The following is a 24,440-nucleotide window of genomic DNA, read 5'->3' on the forward strand; positions in this document are numbered from 1 at the left end:
TTGTTTTTTGATAAAATAATTGAGATTTCAGATGTTTCCAAGACGAAGAGACCTCCTATGGGTTGAAGATTTCTTGAGATCTGTTTGAAATTAGCGTGGTGAATGACATTCCTTGAGCTTTGCAGTGTCAGTATTCGTTTACTAAGGCGTCAAGACATCAAGAGCTGAATCACACAGGGGAGACCCTGTAATTACAACCCTTACAGTATACTCTCTGTAGCATCCTCTCATTATAAACCTTAGGGATAGTCTTTACTATGAACGTAATGTTCTTATAAAATGTCTCACGGACGGTGTCTTGTAAACAGGTGTTCGACAATTTTTTGTTTTCAAGTACAGACGTCTCAGTTGTTTAGTTATTTATCTCAGTGCCTTAGTTTTGTGATTAATTGCACAGCAACTCCACATACACACACTCACACACACACATACACACACACACATATATATGTATAATATATATATATACGGGGTTGAATATGCATATAGCGGTGCTCATTTAAAATGAATGACTCAGGTCCCCATGAGAGAGCAGAAGTACAACTTTATGAGTATGTATGTATATATATATATATATATATATATATATATATATATATATATATATATATATATATATATATATAACACTAAGTGCACTGTGTGTGTGTATTTATGTGTACTGAGAGTTGCTGTAATTATAATCACAACACTAAGGCACTGAGATGAATACTAAAAACTGAGACGTCAGCAATGAAAATATAATATATATATATATATATATATATATATATATATATATATATATGAGACACACACTATACATATATATATATAGATAGCTAGATATATATATACACACATACATATGTTAATGCGCATTCAAATATGCTTACATTTGAGCAGTCCCATACATCTTCATCCACCTTCCCTTTTTAAGGCAGACACCCACATGCACAGGTATCTAAAGGGATGAAACAGACCTTAAAGCATCGCCCGGTATCAGATGATATCTGAGGCTGATCTGACTCCCGTCCGTTCTCAAAATGAAGGTGGAATATTAAGGCCAAAGTTTGACTTGAGTGAAATGTGCGATATATAGGGGGGAGCGGGGTGGGGTGGGGTGTAGAGAGTTAGTGGTGGGGTGGGGTGGGGTGGGGTGGGAGGAAGAGGTCTTGGAAATGGGATTTTATTCAACAGGGAAATGAGTTAGGTGTTGAAGTTCCTGGAGACTGTCAGGAAAACGCTTAAATATGTGAGGAAATAAATATAGGTTTGGAATGGCGACGAAGAAGCCTGAAACGCTCTTTTCCGCTCGTTGGATGTGGAGAAAAAGCCAAGAAAAAGAGAAAGAGAGAAAAAAATAGGGCTACTTCCTTGAGAAAATATAGGAGAGAAAAGGTAGGGTTTTTTTCTGCATTCTTTGCTTCTCCTTATCCGACTATCTCTGTTTTGCTCTTTTTCTTCATCGTTATTCCTCTTTCATTGTTCATTTATTAATTCTTTGAGCGAATTCATTTTAATTGTCTTTTTGTAGATTGCCCTTATAACTCTTAATTACCTTTTCTAAATCACAGAGAAAGTAAAGCAAGCAAGGCAATGAGTGAGGTGTGTGCAAAAGGGTAGGAAGACAATCGGAGTCTTTAATATGGAAGACAAAGTTAGAATGCATAAACAGTGATAAACCAACTCTCCTTTACTGAATTGGAGTGTGGAGTGCAAATGAAAGGAAAAAAAGGCTGAAGGTATTTGAATGAACTGTCTTCGTAACACTTGTGACGTATGAGAAATGAAAAAAGTAAAGAATTTAGAGAAACAGAAATATCGAAGTATTGTGAAGGACGAATCAGTCTCTTGAGATGGTTTGGCTATGGGGAAAGAATAGAGGATGATACTGGTGAAAACTGTATGAATTCGAAAGTGCACGGAAAGAAGAGGAAAGGAAGATCGAAGTGAGTGATGGATAGATGAAGTGAAAGAAATATTGTATATGAAGACGTTAAGCATGCAAAGATCATATAAGTAAAAACATTATCAAAGAGAGAGAGAGAGAGAGAGAGAGAGAGAGAGAGAGAGAGAGAGAGAGAGAGAGAGAGAGAGAGTTAGGTAGGTCGAAAGAAATCCAATCGACTATATCAGGCAAGGCCTCTGCATGGTCGAAGATGATTAGGAGCACGAAGAGGTATGAGAAACCAAACCATCTTTATGGATTGGATCCTTAGACTGTGGGAAGTGAATCAGAGACCCGCCCCCTCCTCCATGATTTAGTGAAGGAAATCCTGCTGGTTATCTGATACCGCAGGACGAGGATATTGAAAGTTACGCTTAATTACTGTTTTATCATCGAGGGGTCTTCGAGATAGCGTTGGTGAATCACCTACGAAAAAAAAGAAGAGGGGGAAAAAGGAGAGATAAGAAATAACTGCAAACGATCCCAAATAGTGACGCCAACGGTGATTGAAACGACAGGTAATTACCGTTCGGTGGTTTATTGGTGGTCGTTGTTCCTCTCTCTACATTGTGCGGTAGAATTTTAAAGATGGAATTGCGGTCAGCGTTCTGCTTTTGTTGCCGCAGTCGTTCGTCATTCCTTTGTTTCTATTAAAACATAAAAAACAAAAGGATAATAAAGGCTAATATTACTAGATAAAATATAAGTTGCGATCTTGCAGTAACTGAGTTGGTGAGTGTATGTACTGTAGGTTAGGCGAAAGGACACTGAGATTCATCGATTCAATTTTTTTCCGAGAGAGTATTGCCTGAGAGAGAGAGAGAGAGAGAGAGAGAGAGAGAGAGAGAGAGAGAGAGAGAGAGAGAGAGCATGGTGCTCTCCAGTGATTATTAATTAATATTTTTCAAAGAAGAATTAATGGTACTGTGCGTGCGGTATTTACATAATGATTCGCAATATGTGCGGTATTAACATAATGATTTACAATATGGAACACATACACAAACACATATGCACACAGATATACATATATACACATAAATATGTGTGTGTATGTTGTATATGGTATATATATGAATACATACATACATATATATATACATATACATATGCACACACACACACACACACACACATATATATATATATATATATATATATATATATATATATATATATATATATATATATATATATATATATATATATATATATATATATATATATATATATATAGAACAAACAGGACGACGAGAAGGAGGTGATACATATTCAACTTATTTCAGCCAACGTTTTAGAGCATGACACATCATCAGGCTAAAATAAAAAAATAACAACAATTAAAATCATTACATAGGGATTCAGTAAAATAATTAATGTTAAAATATTGATATTAAAACCGAAACATAAAAGTTAACACCAACCTAACGCCTCAAGAAAAGAAAACTGAGTGACGAAGAAGGGCACCAAAGGACGAAGAGACCCTTAAGCAAACAGAGGCACTGAAGAAGACTGATATTCAAAGACGGAACCAGTTGTTTGATGGTTAACGACTCGAGGATATGGGGAACGTTTCATCAGCAGCTTGCTCTAAGATTTCAAAATCGTCATAGGAAATACAAGCTTTGCATTGTTTAGAATGTTCCCTATGTTAGAAAACTCCTTCTTACTTAATGTACACTCATTCTATGGCTAACGCCACGATGAGATTCAACTCCATTAGCATTCTTTTTGGTGGATCCGACGCAAGTCCCGAGACTTTTTCTCAGGCAAGTATACTTATAGACCACCAAAGAACGCATAAGGTTGGGAACAGTGTCTTTAAATCTAAAAAGAGATCCAATTGTTCTTGGATGCCTTAGAACGGGTTTGGGATTTAGACAGTAAAAGTATTGCTTTAAAATCTGTCAACATGGTTAAAAATTTTTCAGCGTTCGTAAAAGGCAAAGAAACATAAAATCAAGTTTAGGTACTGTAGTACAGGAATCTTTGGCTGAAATTTATTATTCAAGAATTTTTTTAGATATTTCTCAAATAAAGGTTTGGGACAGCCAGTTATTCTGAAAGTATTTTCTTAGGAACTCAACCTCATTATGAAAAGAGAGCCAGTCTGAAGAGAGAGAAAAGGATCGTTAAAATACTATTAAGCTTAAAACTGTAAAAACATGAACTATAAAAATTTGAACCAAGACCAGAATAATTTTGCTTCCGGAAGACAGAAGTGGAGAAGTGCTGGTTGGATTTGGTAATTAACACATTCAGATTTTAAAGAAATACTTTTACTGTCTCAGTCCCAAACCCGTTCTAAGGAATCCAGAACAATTGGATCTCTTTTTAGATTTAAAGACACTGTTCCCAACCTTTTGCGTTCTTTGGTGGTCTATAAGGATACTTGCCCGAGATGTAGTCTCGGGACTTGCGTCGGATCCACCAAAAGAATGCTGAGAGTGCGAGCTGACTCTCATCGTGGCGTTAGCCATAGAACAGGGTGTACATTAAGTAAGAAGGAGTTTTCTAACATAAGGGAACATTCTAAACAATGCAAAGCTTGTATTTCCTATGACGATTTTGAAATCTTAGAGCAAGCTGCTGATGAAACTTCTCCCCATATCCTCGAGTCGTTAACCATCAAACAACTGGTTCCGTCTTTGAATAGTCAGAGGAATCTTCTGCCCTCTGTTTACTCAAGAGAAGGGGTCTCTTCGAGAAACAAGGTGCCAAGCTTCGTCACTCAGTTTTCTTTTCTTGAGGCGTTAGGTCTGTTAACTTTTATGTTTCGGTTTTAATATCTATATTTTAACATTAATTATTTTACTGAGTCCTATGTAATGATTTTAATTGTTGTTATTTTTTTATTTTAGCCCTGATGATGAAGCCATGCTCTGAAACGTTGGCTGGAAATAAAGTTGAATATGTATCACCTCCTTCTCGTCGTCCTGTTTGTTCTATGTATCCAGCTTGCTAGAAATCGAACACTTTACTGACTATGTATATATATATATATATATATATATATATATATATATATATATATATATATATATATGTATATATATATATATATATATATAGTTTATATATATATATATATATATATATATATATATATATATATATATATATATATTATATATATATATATGTTTACTTATATTTGTATGAAATTACCCATTTTATATTAACATTAACTAATGATCGTCTATATAAACCCAAACAAGAATTATGCAGAATGCTACTGACATAGGAAGTAAAAAAAATTAAAATTTCTTCCAAACTAAGATAATTTAAAGAGAAAAAAAGAAACACTTAATTCCACTTCTACTGCACCGTGCAGATTGTTCTCCACAACATTATCAAAATTTGCTGATTTGCGCCAAATATGATTTTCTGCAATGAGGTAGGAGGAGGAGGCCACTACCTTTATTTAAAGGAGAGAGAGAGATAAAAACGCTGAATGGAGACAAATGGGTTATTAAAACCATTATTTCTTCGAAAAGGAAAAAAGACGCAGCGAAAGTAAATGGGTGAATAAATAAATTAATATAGTCTTTTTAGATAAGTGCTCAGTGTTTTTAAGAGAGGAGAGACCAAAACTGAATCTTCCCCGATGAATTTGAAGTTCAAAAATATGAAAGAAAGGAACAAGGAAAAGATCACGTAAAAGGAAGAACATTTTCCAGATGATTTATTAAGCATTATATACATAATACACACACACATATATATAGCCTATATTGTGTGTATATATGTATTTATAAATATATATACTGTATATAAATATATATCTGTATATACTGTATATATATATTTATATATATATTTATAAACAAATATATGTATATGATACACATTTATAAACATAATATATATATATGATATATATATGAATATATATACATATATATATATATATATATATATATATATATATATATATATATATATATATATTATAATCTATATCTTTGCATACATAACTACGCAATTGTTTCGGTGTACATATTATCAAGAGTATAATTAATAAAATAACTTGAAATTATGTCGATTGACATTTTTACATATGTGATTCACACTGACTGCGCGTATTTGCACGCACAGAGATAAGTACAGTGATTATTTGATGAATGTTTTAACGAAGGTGAGTTGAGCATTACCTCGTCGAGGGCGTCCTGTCTGAAACCATACGGTGGCATACATTATGAAAGAGAGCGTATCATTCCCATATTTTTCATCTCTCTCTCTCTCTCTCTCTCTCTCTCTCTCTTTCTCTCTCTCTCTCTTCTCTCTCTCTCATACTGCCACCCATGTCAAGCGGAGCTAAGAGCGTTATTACTGCACTCATGAGGGGAGAGAGAGAGAGAGAGAGAGAGAGAGAGAGAGAGAGAGAGAGAGAGGTTCTTTGTAAAATGATTGAATATACGGCTATTCTCCTTACGTGATAAAATCATGAGAAGAAAAATCTCATCAGCGGAAAAATACGAGACATATAAAGAAAATGGAAAAAAAGAATAGATCGAAGGAAACAACAAAGATGATGGAAATAAAAAAAGGAAATTCTCGTAACTCACAAATCCGTCTTTTCGGAAACCTGAAGACAACCAAAATAAAAAAAAAAGAAAACACAAGAAACTCATGAAACAGGAAAATATAAAAACCGATAATTGGTATCATTACACAAATATCAAGATGGGGAAAAAAGATTTGGTGGGATGAATTTTTTTATTCCCCCGCCCCCTTCAAGTATTCCCTAAATCAGGAAGTTCGTTAAAATCTCCTGAGGTGAAAGAATTTCTCTCAGCAATTAGTGAAGGCCATAACGACCGAAGGAAGACTTCGGGATCTGGGGGATATAAGAGTTGCTGATTAGGGGAAAAATGACACTTTTGTGTGGAAAAGATAATGGAGAGAGAGAGAGAGAGAGAGAGAGAGAGAGAGAGAGAGAGAGAGAGAGAGAGAGAGAGAGAGGTTTTACAAACATCACTGATTATTTAAAAGATCCATCACTTCAAGGAAAAACATGTAATGATTAAATGGCAAATGTTCCGGGATATGATTAGGGAAAAATGATACCAATGTGTGGAAAAGATAATGGAGAGAGAGAGAGAGGTTTTACAAACATCACTGATTATTTAAATGATCCATCACTTCAAGGAAAAACATGTCATGATTAAGTGACAAATGTTCCGAGACATGATTAGGGAAAAATGATACCATTGTGTGGAAAAGATAATGGAGAGAGAGAGAGAGAGAGAGAGAGAGAGAGAGAGAGAGAGAGAGAGAGAGAGAGAGAGAGAGAGAAGTTTTACAAACATCATTGATTATTTAAAAGATCGACCACTTTAAGGGGAAAACCTTTAAACAGCGAGTGACAAATGTCCCAGGTCATCATTTATAGCAGTGGTTTATGGAATGCAGTAAGGACTCCTGTAATTTACAATGTCAATATAATATACTTTCATATGGATACGTGCTTCCATTTCAAGTTCGCGAGAAAATTGTTGTAAAAATCATAGCTCATTTAAAAATTAAAATGTTTTGAAATGAAAGATTATACTGCCTCATTATTCGTGTGTGATCGTATTATAGTATGTACGAATATGTATGCATATAAACACTATTTACACAGTATGTTGTAGCTTGTGGGCATTTCTGAGTAGATTGATACGTTATTGCAATAGTTTACATAGTGCAAACGAACATAAATATATTTGAAAATGATAACTTCTTGAAAGGACAGAAATATGAGCATTCCTCTGGTGGCAAGATATACCACTGACAGATCATGTTTTCTCGGTCAGATGATTTCAAACCTGTATTAAGTCTTGGTTGATAACTAATAGACTTGTCTCGCTGTCGTTTGGACCAGACGAACAACGCAACTTAAAATCAGTCTAATTTACATATTCATTTTGAAATTAAGAGGTCATAAAGGGTCTTGAGAGACTGGAAGAGGGGCTAATTTGGACATTACGGAGCTTGAGTTTTTGCGTGGGTGACAGAAACAAAACTTCAGACATAATTAAGATATTAGTTTAGTTAATGCCTTATTCGAGCGGTTGCAGGAATAATTACATAAGAACAAAGAAGATTGAAGTTGTAAATAGACATGGGTTTATATACAACTTCAGACTGAGAACATTAGCAAAATATTATTATTTTCCCAACTATTAAAGTACAACTAGGGATGTATTAGTTATATGAATGAAAAAACACCTTTACAAATATAAATCGTTAAAATAGGTTGACAGTACTTGAGTTTCAGTCCTTATTGATTATGATTAAAAACATAATTGCAGAAATATTCATACTTGCATAGGCTATGTCAGTTACAAGAAAGTGTATATCTTGGATTATTTTAGAGGGTTACAATTGTAAAACATCTAACACCTTACAGTCACTTATTAGGTAAATCCGTTAAGTGGTTTTCATTAGATTACATATCGTACCTGAATACAAACACAGGTCTATATATATATATATATATATATATATATATATATATATATATATATATATGTGTATGCATCTGCATTTGTAATTAATTTACGATATGTAGTCAATGAAAAGCACTTAACGGATGGTATCTAATATGCTGAAACTGAAATATATATATATATATATATATATATATATATATATATATATATATATATATATATATATATATACTGTATATATCTGGAATTTGCATTTAATTTTACGATATGTGACAACCTAATGAAAAGCAAATAACGGATGGTATCTAATAGGTGACTGTAATATATTAGTTTTATACTGTGCTCTAAAAATTGTACAGTTTATACACTTTCTTATAGCCTGACAGATGCAAGTATGAATATTTGTGCAATTGTTGGTTAATCACAATCAGTAAGTCTGAGAGTCAAAACTATCAACGTCTTATATTTGTAAAGGTCCTTTTTCACTTATATAACTAATAGTCCCTTGTTTTACCAATATGCTTCTATGTAATTATTCCTGCAGCTTCAAGGAGGCATTAACTAAGCAAAATAATTCCCATAAAGAGGTTGTTACTCCTTTCGCACATCCTTAAGGGAGAAGGATGGTGATAATTTAAATCGTACACGGTATATATTAGAAAGTTAATAAAATATTTTTAATGATAAATGTTAGGTAATTTTACCTAATATTTATAATTAAAAATTTTTCATATACATTCACCTTTGTATACCAATGTATTTTTAACTGTCTATTATAACCCAATACTATTTAGATTACCACCATCCTCCTCTTAGTGCTAACTCCCTTAAGATACGCAAAAGGAAATGTGCTTCTTCACTTGAAATGTTTTATTACACGCTTATTAATCCGCCCAAGTAACGGAATGATTAAAATTCCTTTTAAATCAGCCAATCGCAAGTCGTGACTATAATCCTTCAAAAGTCTAATGACGACAATAATATGATGGACTCATTACAAAAACAATTTCATTTTTCTGTGTCGAAAATCTGTCTGGGCAGAATTAACCCCAGCAAACCTGAAGAGCAACTTTCGTCGTTATCGTAAATTCGGCCAAATCTTTATCGTTATTCCATCATTATTCTCCAAATTCTATCATTAATTCATAATTTGCCCTCATTTCTGAAAATATGGATCCAGGGTAGTAAGAGAGAGAGAGAGAGAGAGAGAGAGAGAGAGAGAGAGAGAGAGACTAATCGAATAGATGAAAGAGTTAGAGAGAGATGTTGAGTGATCAGAGAGAGAGAGAGAGAGAGAGAGAGAGACTAATTTAACTGATGAAAGAATCAGAGAGAGATGATAAGTAATCGAAAAGAGGTGAAAAAAAAAAGGATTGGAAATAATGTAAGTGAGAAATCCAACTGAAGAACTAAACTGAAATTCAGACTAAAATTAAACTTAAATTCAGAATGGAAAAAAATGAAGAAAAGGAAAAAGAAACCAAGATGAAAACGAAAAAGAGGTGAGCTTAATCGCTCAGGAAGCGTTAGGCGGGACCAGGTGCGCAGGAAAACAGGAGAGCAAGGAGGGTAGGATTCCATATCCTGAGAGGATTCAGGACATAAAGAGAGATTCTGTCTAACAGACGAAGGGTTGAACGCATCGTGCCCTTCTCTATTGACAGTTGCGACCCCCGTCTAGCATGTATGAAAATCATTGCTTTGATATGCTAAGTTTCAAGAAAGCTTGCGCAACACACACACAAACACACACATATATATATAATTAAATAGTACAACTTTAGATGTCCTGATAATGTGACCACGGGTCAAGGAACGTTGACTGGAACTAATAATAAATATATGTATATATTGTATATATTCTTATGGTATATATATATATATATAATATATATATATGCATATATTATATATGTATATATATATATATATATATATATATATATATATATATATATATATATATATATATATAATATATAATAATCATGAAACAGACAAATGTCGCAATATCAAATTCACGCTACCTTGGGAGTATTCCGATAGGGAATTATCGCAGAAGGGGAATTTATGGAAATAAATGATTGGTACTGCGGGTCAATCGACACAGAACTTCCTCCAGCTCAGTCAGGATCACAACACAGAACTTATAAAGCATACTCTCAGTCAGGGTCATTTATAGCTTCATGATTGTACATAAATCACGGTGTGATAAAAATGTCTTACACACACACACACACACATTATATATATATATATATATATACATATATATATGTATATATATATATATATATATATATATATATATATATATATATATATATAACAGGCAAATTAACCCTTTTTGAAGGTGTAATTCAACGATCTTTATTCATGAAACGGAGGCGTATGAACGTTCGCACGGCAACACATTCATTTTTCTCCTCTTTCTCTCTCTCTCTCTCTCTCTCTCTCTCTCTCTCTCTCTCTCTCTCTCTCTCTCTCACCGTCTCTCACCTCTCTCACTCTCTCTCTCTCTCTCTCTCTCACCGTATCACCTCTCTCTCTCTCTCTCTGTATAGCCTCTCTCTCTCTCTCATCGTTTCCAGTTCACCCACCCAATCGACTCATTCTCACCAAATCAATTAAATGGACCATTTAAAGAAACGTAATAGTTTCTACAAAAATAGGTTTATTATTCAAATAACCCAACAAGAAATGAACAAAACAAAGCAAAGATTAAAATGCATAATAAATGAAATATCGAGTTAGATAACTAAACTCTGAAACTGTAAAACACTTCTGATTAAAGAAGTCTCACTATGGCTAATAGCCTGAAAATATCAAACTCACACATACAAATCAATAATTAGTCATGTCAAAACTGGTCTACCACATGTTATTGGAAACAGTCCACACTGTCCACCGACATCTGTCCACAGACATCTGTTTGGAAGAATCAAACATGATAGAAAACTCCCAAAATATACATGAAATGCAAAAACAATAATGGAAAGTGTAAAATGCATAGCCAATATAGCAAACGTAACATGACAAAATAATAATATAAAAGAGGTATGAATATTCATATTAAATCTCCCACACCAGTTCAAAGTTCATAATGATTAGAAAAATCATGGTAAAAATCACAAGTTCAATTTTCTCCCCATAAAAACAGAGATTTCAAAGTCTACCTATCTGCTGATTTAAAGCCTGGATCCTCTCCAAAGCTACGTCTAGACAACTGCAGTTCTATCACGTTAATGAACGATCAAACTCACTTTTTAGGGCAGATTTTGGCGTAATCTAGATCAAATTAACGCACGTACTCACGAATATACATAACACTTCGGAAGATCACCTGACTGTCAATATTGCTGAGGAATCAAACTATTTTGTTGAACACAAAGATTTTTACCTCCATCTCGACCTAGTTCCATCTTGACTCCGCAAATTCTTTCATCACATCTTAAAGCATTGAAGCTATGAAATGCATATATATGTCCTTTAAAACTTGTAGCAGCCATATTTTGAAATATATATATATATATATAATTATATATATATATATATAGGATCTGTGTCCATACCCTCCCCTGCATATACAATAATGTGTGATAATATATATATATATATATATATATATATATATATATATATATACATTATATATGTATATATATACACTGTATATATATATGTATATATGTGTGTGTGTGCATGTGTATATATATATATATAATTTATATATATCTGTGTATACATATATATGTATATATACAGTATATATACATATATATTATATATGTATATATACATACATATATATATGTATATATACATATATATATATATTTATATATATATATATATATATACATATATATATATATATATATATATATACTCGTATATATATATACACACACAGTACATACATATATAGATAAATAGAGAGAGAGAGAGAGAGAGAGAGAGAGAGAGAGAGCGCAAAAGTAAGTAAACCGAAATCGGAATAAATATGAAACTCATTGCCTTTACGTTACGATTTTCGCGAAGCGTCTCCGCCGAGCCGACCCGATCGATCGGCAGCGGAGATAAGAGAAATAAACCAGGAGTCAAGATGCAAATCCAACGAGGACTTTTATCCGATTGAGAATGTGGGCGGCGACTGTTTAACGGATTAAAAACGTAAACGGCAGATGGAAAGATCTGAAAATACCCCTTTTAGATTATCGGCGAGGCGCCGCCCCGCGCGAAATACTTTTTTTTTTTAGGTCTGTTTTCACGGAACGGACATAAAGAACCTCAGAAGGCGAGGACTGTTTCTCTCCCAGTCGACAAAGGTCCGAAAGATTATTATTTGCAAAGATTATTATTTTCAAAGGTTATTATTTCCAAACTGGACTGTTTTTGTTTTTAATGGCCTTTTCGTCACCTTGGTTCTGATTGGCTTCGGGAGCTAACGGCTGCGTGTATTTGCTTTTAATTTTACGTAAATTTTACTTATTTAAATAAAGTAAATATGCTTACATATCCTAAATCATGCTACAAGAAGTGTTTGAATGAGACGATGCTTTTACGTAGACAATGTTAGTATTAGTTCAAGACTGCATTTTGTTTACGGTTAATGTTAACGTCAAATATCTTCATCTTCACATCATCATCTCGTTCTTTAGTTTTCGTGTTCGTTTTCCGTTACCCTGGTTATCTGTAGGAACGCTCATTTTCAGCGTTAAAAAATTGTACAGTAGGTAACAAAGAATTTACCATAAAATCATCACGTGTATTGGAGGTAATATTTACCATGATGGTTGTCACAAACTTAAGATTAGCAACAGAAAGCAAATATTCTGTGAGATATTTGACTACGTAAGGCACTTAATGAAGTGGAAATCTGGGCTTTCTAAATAGAATTGACGAATCTAAGGAGATTTAAGTAAATTGTTGCAAAAGCCGTGGATGAATTAGCTAAGCTCTAATAAAGTGAAAAATAAAAAAAACTATACAGGTGCAAACTGTATTATTTTAGTTTCCTCTTTTGTAGCTTATTTTGTGTGATTTTGTGCCTCGTTATGCGTTTGCAGTTTAAAGAAGGGACAATTGTGATGCTATATACTTAGAAAAAAGTAAAAAAAAAATAAAACCAATTATTAGAGTTTGACCTGCTCGAAAACTATAATTATTATTTTATGTTTATCTCTCTCTCAAATATGTATATATATATATATATATATATATATATATATGTATATAATATATATATATATATATATATATATATATATATATATATATATATATATATATATAAATATACATATGTATGTGTGTATATATATTATGTGTGTATATATAAATTATGTTTGTATGTACAAATTACCCATGTACACACACACACACACACACACACACATATATATATATATATATATATATATATATATATATATATATAAATGTATATATTTACACACACACACCTAATATACATATTCATATTTATAAATTACATAAGTGAAATTTTAAAAAAATCAGTAGAGAATTAGGTAGAGGGGCATAGAAGTAGAAGTCAGTCGTTCAGGTGTATTTAAGAGTCCATGGATAAAAAATAGAGCAGGCAGAGTAATTACATCTAAAGGTTCAGAGCAAGCCCAGCATAGCAGATTTTTTTTTGTTTTTGTTTCTGAAGAACAGAAACTTTCAAGAGGTTCTGATTATTCTTCTGTGGACTTCTGAGGCAGAAATAGATTAGTTCTGTCTACATTACACTCCTTGAAAACTTCCAGTCTTGAAGGAGATAGCCTGTAAGAAATCCAGTCTAGACGGAGTTAGCCTGTAAGACACCCAGTCTAGACAGAGTTAGCCTGTAAGACATCCAGTCTAGTAGGAGTTAGCCTGTAAGTTTCTGAAGCAAAAATCATTCAAATCAAAAAGTCAGATAAGTAAAAACGAATCTGCAACTAAAAGATTTGCAAGAGTTGATGTGAAAGGCTGGCGGAAGCTGTAACAAGCAAATTAATTTTGACCAGTTCTACGCGAAGGTTTGGAGATTTTAGAGCCCATAATCCTCCAACAGAACATATATCAATAATATATATATATACAGTATATATATATATATATATATATATATATATATATATATATATATATATATATATATATATATATATATATATATATATATAATGTATATTTACAGACAGAAAGACACACACACAGTCTATGTTTGTGTGTATTTATGTATGCATACACACACACACACACACACACACACATATATATATATATATATATATGTATACATATATGTACGTGTGTGTGTGTGTATGTGTAGTAGCAATGTGCTCCGCCTATCAGAGATACATTACCAATTAACAGAACCATATTCAATTAATTCGAAATGATCAATTAAAAACTACTGTAAACGCTTGTAAAAAGTTGAGGGCATCAACTAATATCAGGTATTAATTTTGGCAGCGAGGACTTCCTCTCTCTCTCTCTCTCTCTCTCTCTCTCTCTCTTTCTCTCTCTCTCTCGCGCGCGCTGATGAATGGTCCGGGAATGTAATTTCAACGAGCGGGTATTTTCATTAGTCAGAAAGGGACTGAATGTGCTGTCTTGCAAAATCATACAGGAATCATGCAAGAGAGAGAAATGATATTTTATTCCATATATGGTCATGTGTGCGAATGGGTTACATAGCAGGGGTTATAATTTCGCTCTGTTTTTCTTTTTAACGATGAAACGAGATTGTAGATAAATATATTAGTCACGTGTCTTAGGTAAGGTTGAGGGACATTTGTATTCAGAAAACTAGAATTTCTCAAGTGGGAAATTCGCATTTACGTTCATATTATCTGTAAGAATAAATGCTATTAAGTTTGCTGACTATATAGCGAGGAAAATGGCGAACTCTCTGCTTCTTAGTAATTAAGATTCGTTTCTCTTTTATTTATTTATATTATTTTTTTGCCTTCCGCTATTGACTAAACTCATTATCCAGAGTTCTATGTGTGTGATTCTTTGTCTATATATGGAGGTGAAGCCACTGTTTTTTTAAGAGAATAAAAATGCTAATGCAATCTCCCTTTCTTGATCCATAAATAGGAGACTAAAATTTGAAGGTTGGTAAGGGTCCTTCCCAGGAGAATAAGCCTCTTTTCTGTTATCTCTCTCTCTCTCTCTCTCTCTCTCTCTCTCTCTCTCTCTCTCTCTCTCTCTCTCTCTCTCTCGTACACACACACACATCCTCACAAATACTTCTCTTTTTCTCCGGTATGCATACATACGTCATCGGAAACACAACACTTCTCTCTCTCTCTCTCTCTCACACACATACACACACACACACAAACACTTCTCTCTTTCCCTCTCTCACACTCACACACACATCCTCACAAACATACCCACACAGCACACTGGTCCGCATTCCCAGGAGAACTGGAGCAGAAGAATAAATAATCTAGAGGGAAGCCAGGCTTTTAAAGTTTCCTACAAATGGCAAAATCAAATTAAATCCGGCTGCTCCCGAAGACAAAGGGGTAGACATTACACGGTTGTTATTACTTATGAGCTTCGGTGAATTTGAATGAGATTATTTTTTTTTCTGAACGTTGGGCGCAGCTGTATTCTACCAGTCTCGAGTGATTTTCTTTTTAATAGTCTGTCTTAACACCCGAAGAGCTCATGCGTTTATTTTTATAGCCATCAGATGATGTATACATGTTCATAAGAATTTAGTGCTATTATTGTCATCCTGTGGCTGTGCGTTCTCCATAATTCCCATCGTTTTCTTCGTGGTTTCCCATTTTCATCGAGTTAAGTTATCTGATATCTACAAAACTGTTCTGATTCTTATATGTCATTTATCTGGTATCTACACATTCGTTGTGACTGATAATCTACAAAGCATCTTTTCGTCCAAAAATTCTCCTTGACCTACTGACAAAACAACCTAACGCTTAAAAATTCTCGTTCATTAAAAAAAAAAATTAGACCTTCCTTTATTCATGTTCTGCTGTTAATTAGAAAATTTAACTTCGATTTGTTAATTTCATGACATCCAGTGATCCGGTGTCCACAAATATGATTTGTTAATTTCACGACATCCATTAATCCGATGTCCACAGATATGATTATCAATTAATGTAATGAATGCAAACCCTTCATGATTGTAAATCCACATATGATTTAATGAGTACTTAATCTTCTGGTTTCCTTATAAGTGCGTCAGCGGTGGAGCACTAAAAAGACTGTATTCTTTAACGAATGTTCTCGGACGTCCCAAGCCTCTCAGAATAAGGATGAATTTGACAATCAGCTGATACGGCGTATTCTTTTTGCCTGCTGTTGCTTCCGCCAAAGAGGTTATGTTTTTGTTCAGGTTTCTTTGATTGTTTTGTGTACTTTGGGGAGGCAGGACCATAATATGAGGGTTGGATTAACTGCTAGCGCCTGTGGTTGTGGGATAACTCTATGGAAATTGCACCAAATATTTCACATAATTTTACCAATGTCAAGGTGGTTATGTTTTTTACAGCTTTTGTTTGTTTGTTAATTAGCCAAAAAAGTTATTTTGGTATTTGTTGGAAACGTGACGAGGGGTGAGCCTCATGGGTGGCAACTAGCAATTAAAATTGGGAAAGATTTAAACTTAACTTGAATGGAGAAATTACTTTTAAGTGATTGAATCGTGTTATTCTTGTGGAGGTTTGCGGTCTCCTGCCATTCTCTTTTTGAATATCTTTCGATATACATCTGTAGCTATTCAGAGGGGGCCTAGATTTCAATATCTTCTCTTAAAATTGCGGTCCATTTACTTATTTTTTCGTGGAAACTTTTTCCATGAAAATGGAAAGCCCTCTAAAATAATTCATGGAAGTAACTCTTAAGTAATCTTTAAGTTATTCACTTGTTACTAAAATACGGTATCAGCGATAGAAGAATGAGGTCCAGGTAATCAGGCCGAGACAATTGTCAATAATAAAATTCGAAACAAGCTTTGGATATCCCAATACAGGCATTTCACTCTGCAGAAAAAATCTCAAATCTTCGAAAAATGAAGAAATTCTCAGAGAATTTGTAATGCAAATACTTTTGTTGTTTTCCCTATGTTATGGTTAACAACAAAAGTTCGCACAAGACTGGTTACTAAAAAAAGCGTAATTTTTTTCCAGGTCATTCCAATTTAATTCCGTCCTATGGTATGTTTGCCTACGTGAATAGAATATTTATATATTTTTATACTCAAAAGTGATATATTTTATATTCATGCGGAACAGAAATGAATCCTGAGATATCAATAACAATTCATACTGTCGCTGTAATGGCTGTATGGTGCTCTTGAGATAATTTAAAATTGTGGTAAATACAAAGATAGTTCATAGTATATGTGTGTGTGCATGTGTGTGCGTTTGTGTATTTGTGTGTAGATAGATATTGAAGACACGGTATTCAGGCTTATGATCGTTCATAGGAGAACTACTGTATATACATGTATATGTGTGTTTGTGTGTGTAGATAGATATTGAGGACAGGGTATTCAGGCTTAGTTCAGGAGGACGAAAAATCCTTGTCTAAAAAAAGACGTGTGGAAGAAAAGGGGATTATTACGTATTTTTTACCCCATGCCTTTTTAGCCGTGAGTATTATGAATACCTATTGGTTAGTCTTTATGAATTCCTATTGCTTAGTCTTTAATTACCTTTAGAAATTCGAAGGTCCCCCTTGCATGTAAAAGTAAGTATATCTTAGTTTAACCAGACCACTGAGCTAATTAACAGCTCTCCGATGTGGTAGCAAAATCGGTCGCCATATATCGACAAAAGTAAGAAAATATTACCTTTAAGTGTAGAACAGGCAGTAATTAGAGCTTTGGTACCTTTTGAAACTGCTTTTCTGTAGCAAACTATTTTGTTACCACGTCATATAAGGGGTACCTTTTAATTCCCATACTTAATTAAAGAATAATCAATAGGTATTCATAATACTATGGGAGATTCCACATGTCTTTTTTTGGATGAAAACACACATACAGTACACAAACTTACATACATACATATACTCTTACTACTCATTATTATATTTACTACCATTTTAATCCATCTAATCTATCAAATATTTTCCATAAGTTTGCCTGAAATAGAATGCAATTCTCTTAAGTGTATTATTCTTAGGTGGCTTTCCTATGTTATATATTTACATTGTCTGAACAGAAATTACCAAATCATATATGTATATAGCTATATATATGTACATATATATATATGTATATCTAGATATATTTTTATATATACTTATATGTATATATAAGTATATATGTATGTATATATACATATATATATATATATATATATATATATATATATATATATATATATATATAAAATATATACATATATATAGCTATATATAAATATATATATACATATATATTTATATATATATATATATAAATATATATGTATATATATAAATATATATACATATATATACCTATATACATATATGATTTGGTAAGTTCTGTGTCGTGGGATCGAGACCCGGCAGTATCGACCCACTTACCACTTACAAATTCCCCTGCGGTGATCATATATATGTATTCATGAAGCTATAAATGTTGTTTAATATCAAATTCACGCTACCTCGGGAATATCCCCGATGGGGAATGATCACCGCAGGGGAATTCATAAGTGACAAATGGATCGATACTGCCGGGTCTCGATCCCACGACACAGTTTCCTTCCAACAACTCCAGTCGTCGGTCTACCCACTGAGCTATCAAGACCCGGCAGTACCGATCCATTTATCACTTATAAATTCCCCTTCGGTGGTCATTCTCCAATGCGGATATTCCCGAGGCAGCATGAATTTGATATTGACATTTGTAGCTTCATGAATGTATATAAATCACGGTGTGATAAAAAAAAATTGTTTATATATATGTATATATACATATATAGATATATTTATATGTATGTATATATATATATATATATATATATATATATATATATATATATATATATATATATATATATATATATATATATATATATATATATATATATATATATATATATATATATATATAAATTCACTTCATGAAAACCATTTCTTTCAAATAAAATGGTCTGTTCTAACTAAATTGATTAGCGTCAGCGAATTCCGTTAAAATCCATCAAAAATGCAAATCAAATTATCTGCGACCGGTGAATGAATTTAATTCATAGAATACATAACACATTTCCATACATTGTGTGAAATCGTTTATTATTACACGCCCTAGGAGGGCCTGAATCACCACCGAAAGGCACAGTTTCCTAGAGATTAATACGTAATGGAATTACTTTCGTTTATGATCCTCCTATTATTTTTTTTATTGCTATAATTCGTTGTCGTCTCAGGGGCATCATCTATTCCTGATGAAATATTATGGGAATTATTTGTTCAGTTCGAATTATTACTTGAGACGAGTGTCCTTTTATGTCTATTATTTAATCTCTCTTTTTCCTTAGAAGTTCTTTGGAAGTTTAAGGCATTACATGACGATAGCATTATCAAAATTGACATTTTTTCCATGATTTCAAAGATGAAATGAAAATTGCTTAATATTTATTATTATTTGTGGCGAGTCAACTGTTATATTTTTCCGTTTTTTTGTTGAATTGTAACTCCTTTTATTTCTTTTATTTAATAATTTTCTTTTGTTTAAAAATTTTTGGAAGCATAAGGCTTGACATTATAATGACAAGTTTTCCGAATGGGCATTTTTTCTTGATTTGGAAGATGAAGTAAACGGTATTTAATAAGCCTTTTGGATTTGTCTACATTTAAATTATCCTTAGAAAACTGTATATGGCTTCTGTTCAGATAACTGATAACTTCTCAGTTAATAAAGTAATTGAGCCACTGAGATCATTCATCCCTTAATATACCCGTTGTATTATTCTGAAAGGTCACTTGGATTGAATAATGTATAACGCTATCTTTTCTACAGGCAAGATGAAAGTGGGAACTGAATAGAATACCTACGAGTCTTTTTCTAGTCATCTTACTGTCTCTTATACTTGAAATCTTATTATCTTATTTTGTTTGTATGCTCATCAGTTTCATCGGGTAATGTTGAAACTCATCAGCGATGAAATTGATTTTGTTTTGGCTTTTGACCTGAACGTTTTATCTTGAATCCTCATCGGAAGTTGGGGGAAATCTGAATGAGATATAAAATACAAGGAGCTTGAAGTAGAGGCAAGGCAATAGGAAGTAAGTTAATATTGCATAGAACAGCCACGAATTGATATTGTGAAAAATTGATCCAAAATAATTTAGAATGTCAGAAGTTACGAGTAAGTAATTAGATAAAAAGGATTTTCATAGAACACAGTCACGAATTGATATTGTGAGAAACTGATCCAAAATAATTTAGAATGTCAGAAGTTACGAATAAATAAATAATTAGATAAAAAGGATTTTCATAGAACACAGTCACGAATTGATACTGTGAAAAACTGATCCAAAATTATGTAGAATGTTTGAAGTTACAAATACATAAATAAATAAATAAACAAAAGGCTTTAGATCTGGTAGTCAATAAATTTCTCTTTAATTCCAAGTTCGTCTCTCAGTTAGCTTTGCAGACATGAAACAAATATTATTAGGCGGATTGATAGTGAGAGTGTCGCATAAAAAATTCATGGCTTTGAGGTCCAGAATCCAAAGCCTGCGGAAGTCAGCGCTTTCAATAATAAATTTAAATTCCTGGGTATACCTTCTCTAAACCTGTAATACTGACTTATTTCCTGTTTTGGATTCTAAATAGAGAAAATCTCCCAACCACAATTGATGTTTTTGAATAAGTCGTGCGTAATGGCCTTGTATTTACAGTATTTGAATGCAGCATACGTTTATACATGATTCAAGTCAAGAGGTAAACTCGTGCCTTTGCATTCTTTTGTATTTGCTTGAAAGACCCCATGTTAGCCGTTGATAGATGAGCTCGGTCTTGCATAAAATCTCTTCCTGTTTACAGTGATAACTGAATAAGTATCCATCTGCTGGTGGGGGGTGGGGAGAGAGAGAGAGAGAGAGAGAGAGAGAGAGAGAGAGAGAGAGAGAGAGAGATGGTGTCAAGATATGTTTCTGAAGCAATAGGAAAGTAAGTTTACTAAGATATATTAGTGTCAAAATACGAAACGTCAGTAGATACTTAATACCTTTAGTAAAATGTTTTATCACTTACAAGCTGATTGAAGCTTAAAGTCCGAATGAAAATATAAAGATAAGTAAAGACTAAAGACAACGTTGACTCACAGTGTTCAGCTGATGAGTTGGATCCAAAATTCCAGGTGACCCTGCAGGGATTGAAAAAAAAAAAGGTTATTAGGAACGCTTGGTTAAATTAGAAGTTACTTAAGGTAAAAGTTTAGAAAGTATGATTTTGAGTTGCATTGATCATATAGATCTATATTCATTTTATGCATTTTATGTTTTAAACCCATCTGTGAGAGTTGGTATATAAAATAAGATGCATAAAATGAATACAGATCTAAATGAATAATGCAACATGAAATCACGCTTTCTAATATATATATATTACGATCTCTGCTCTCGAAATCTACAGGTTCTTTAAAATAAACAATAATGAATTGGAGCTGTAATGACTGATGAGAGGTGACAAAACAAAGGAGAGAGGAGCAAACAAATACAAAAAAAATTACGTAATATTAGTTTATTACAAATTAGTTGTTACATATTTACAGTCGAGTCAGGTTCAGTTAAATTTAAAATAAATGAACATATCACGAATGACCAAAAGCATCATAAGGATGAGCAACCAACAGAGACATTACAAATGACGAGTCAAAAACATAAACATTAGCAGCACAATAATTACATTTACATAAAGTCAGAACTTAGAACAAAATAAGTGTAGGCAATAAATGGTCAAATCAATAAAACAGTTTAACAAATCGCAAACATACAAAACACCTTGAATATTAATGGGCAGCAAAGCGATAAACGTCTCAGACGAACTCAATGAGCTCGACGAAACAGCCCCAAAGCTGCTTAACAGGAACACTGCAGGACAACTCCGACAGAGTCAAACGACAACCATCTCGTCCTCAAACACAGTGCTGACCTCCTCCAGTACCGACAGTACCCGACGAACCATCGTCCTCAATAAACAGACGTCCTGCTGACACGGCAACCGATCTCGTCCTCAAGAAACTCTCTGCTGCTGCTCTGCTGCAGGACCTGAAACGGATTACCTGCTGCTGCCTACTCCAGTCTTGCTGCTACCATCTCGTTGCTGCTACGACGACTATGACAGAGACGACAGCTCGAGCACGGCAGCATTAACCGACAAACGTTTATTTCCTAACACTTCCTAACAAGAAAAATACTCTCCCCGATGCTGCTCTGCTAAGGTCGCCAATTTACCGATCTCGCCTCTCAAGGACCAATTGAAACTCTCGTTGTGAGAGGTGACAAACAAAAAAGGGTACGGTTTATACAAATTAGTTGTTACATATTTACGCTGCTTGAAATTTAAAATAATGAACATACTCCAGCATCATAAGGATGCAGCTCAACAGAGACATACTGCCACCCTCAACCCTAGAACAAAATAAAGAAAGCGTAAATGCAAATCAATAAAAAAGTTTAACAAATCATAAACATACAAAAACATGAACCTGATCTTCAGACGAAACTCAATTCGACAAGCCAAACTGCTTAACAGGAACACTGCCTCCGATCTCGTCCTCCAAACCAGACGACCGACGACCGCGACAGAACCGAGCAATCGTCCTCAAAAACACAAAACGACCATGAAAGGAGGAAACTCTCTGCTGCTCTGCTCTGCTGCAGGACCTGACTCTCAGGTACGGATACCTGCTGCTGCTACTCCAGCTGGCCTGCTGCCCTCAACTCGACGAAACGATTGACGCCCATTCACCGAACGACAGCTCGCCAGCAAGAAAAACACAAAAACAGCAAAAGGCAACAACCACTAAAGGGAACAATCGACAAACGATATATATATATATATATATATATATATATATATATATATATATATATATATATATATATATATATATATGCTATAATAATGCGTGTGTGTGTGTGTGTGTGTGTGTGTTTTATCTGTGTACGTGTGCTTAGATATGTGCGCGGTTATTACACGTATGCATTCGACTTCTGTTAAGCAATAACTCAGTTTATTGATCAAGTACTTCCAACTACTATTGAAACCTCTAAGAATCTGATCCTCTTCAAAGAAAACGGTTAATAGGCATCCGCTAAAAAGATACGTTGAAGTAATCATAAACTGTTACCAGGAGTAAAGAGTTTTTGTTATCCTTTTGAAACCAGCCAATGACGAAAGTAGATGCCATGCGTTGACGTACGAGTGAATCCAGAGTGAATACAGATGCAATCAAATGGAAGTGATGATTCTTTTCTTGAAACCAATTAAAAACCCAGTGTTTCTCCCACCCTCTCACTCTCTCCTCACTTTCTCACTCTCCCTCTCATCCAGTTCTACACCCCATCAACGTTCCGTGCTGCTGTTGCCGGGCGTGAAAGGGCCACGTCAGTCATTCCAGCTGAGTAATATGATATAATATCTCATAACCCCTATCAGTCAGTCTTGGCGTTCCACGTCCGTCTTCGTCTGAAGATAACTTGTAAGAATCTTTTATGGAATTTCGACGCCTTGGCAGTACGAGTGAGAAGAAAAATATATCTATTCTTGATAATCTGACAATCAGCTGATTTATATCCAGCTTCCGGCCATGTTAATAATACGTCACTGTGGACATTCTACCAGTCAGATGGACTCTCTCTTTGAAGAATGGCCTGGTGGGTTGATCCTTTGTGGATGGATGGAACGGGATATAAAACTTAGGCCAAAGGCCAAGCACTAGGACATAAGAGGTCACTCAGCTCTAAACTAAGAGATACTTAACTTTTTTTCCGAAAGAAAAATTGAGAGTAAAAAAGTTTTTAAGGGGTAACAGGAGGAAAACCTCGAAGCTGCATTTTGAAACAATGATTAGGAGAGGGTGGAATGCAAGATG

At 33.8% G+C, this 24,440-nt stretch overlaps 1 long non-coding RNA gene and 1 pseudogene across 1 annotated transcript in view; one reads left to right on the top strand and one right to left on the bottom strand.

Annotated features, from left to right (window-relative positions):
* LOC136837467 (protein O-linked-mannose beta-1,2-N-acetylglucosaminyltransferase 1-like) overlaps positions 1–24,440 on the bottom strand; it is a 174,022-nt pseudogene that overhangs the window by 68,409 nt on the left and 81,173 nt on the right.
* Positions 1–24,440, top strand: part of LOC136837469 (uncharacterized) — a 221,144-nt gene that overhangs the window by 46,669 nt on the left and 150,035 nt on the right. The gene's annotated exons all lie outside the window — the stretch shown is intronic.

This window comes from Macrobrachium rosenbergii, chromosome 59, assembly GCF_040412425.1.
Source record: "Macrobrachium rosenbergii isolate ZJJX-2024 chromosome 59, ASM4041242v1, whole genome shotgun sequence".
In the NCBI taxonomy this organism is placed as follows: domain Eukaryota; kingdom Metazoa; phylum Arthropoda; class Malacostraca; order Decapoda; family Palaemonidae; genus Macrobrachium; species Macrobrachium rosenbergii.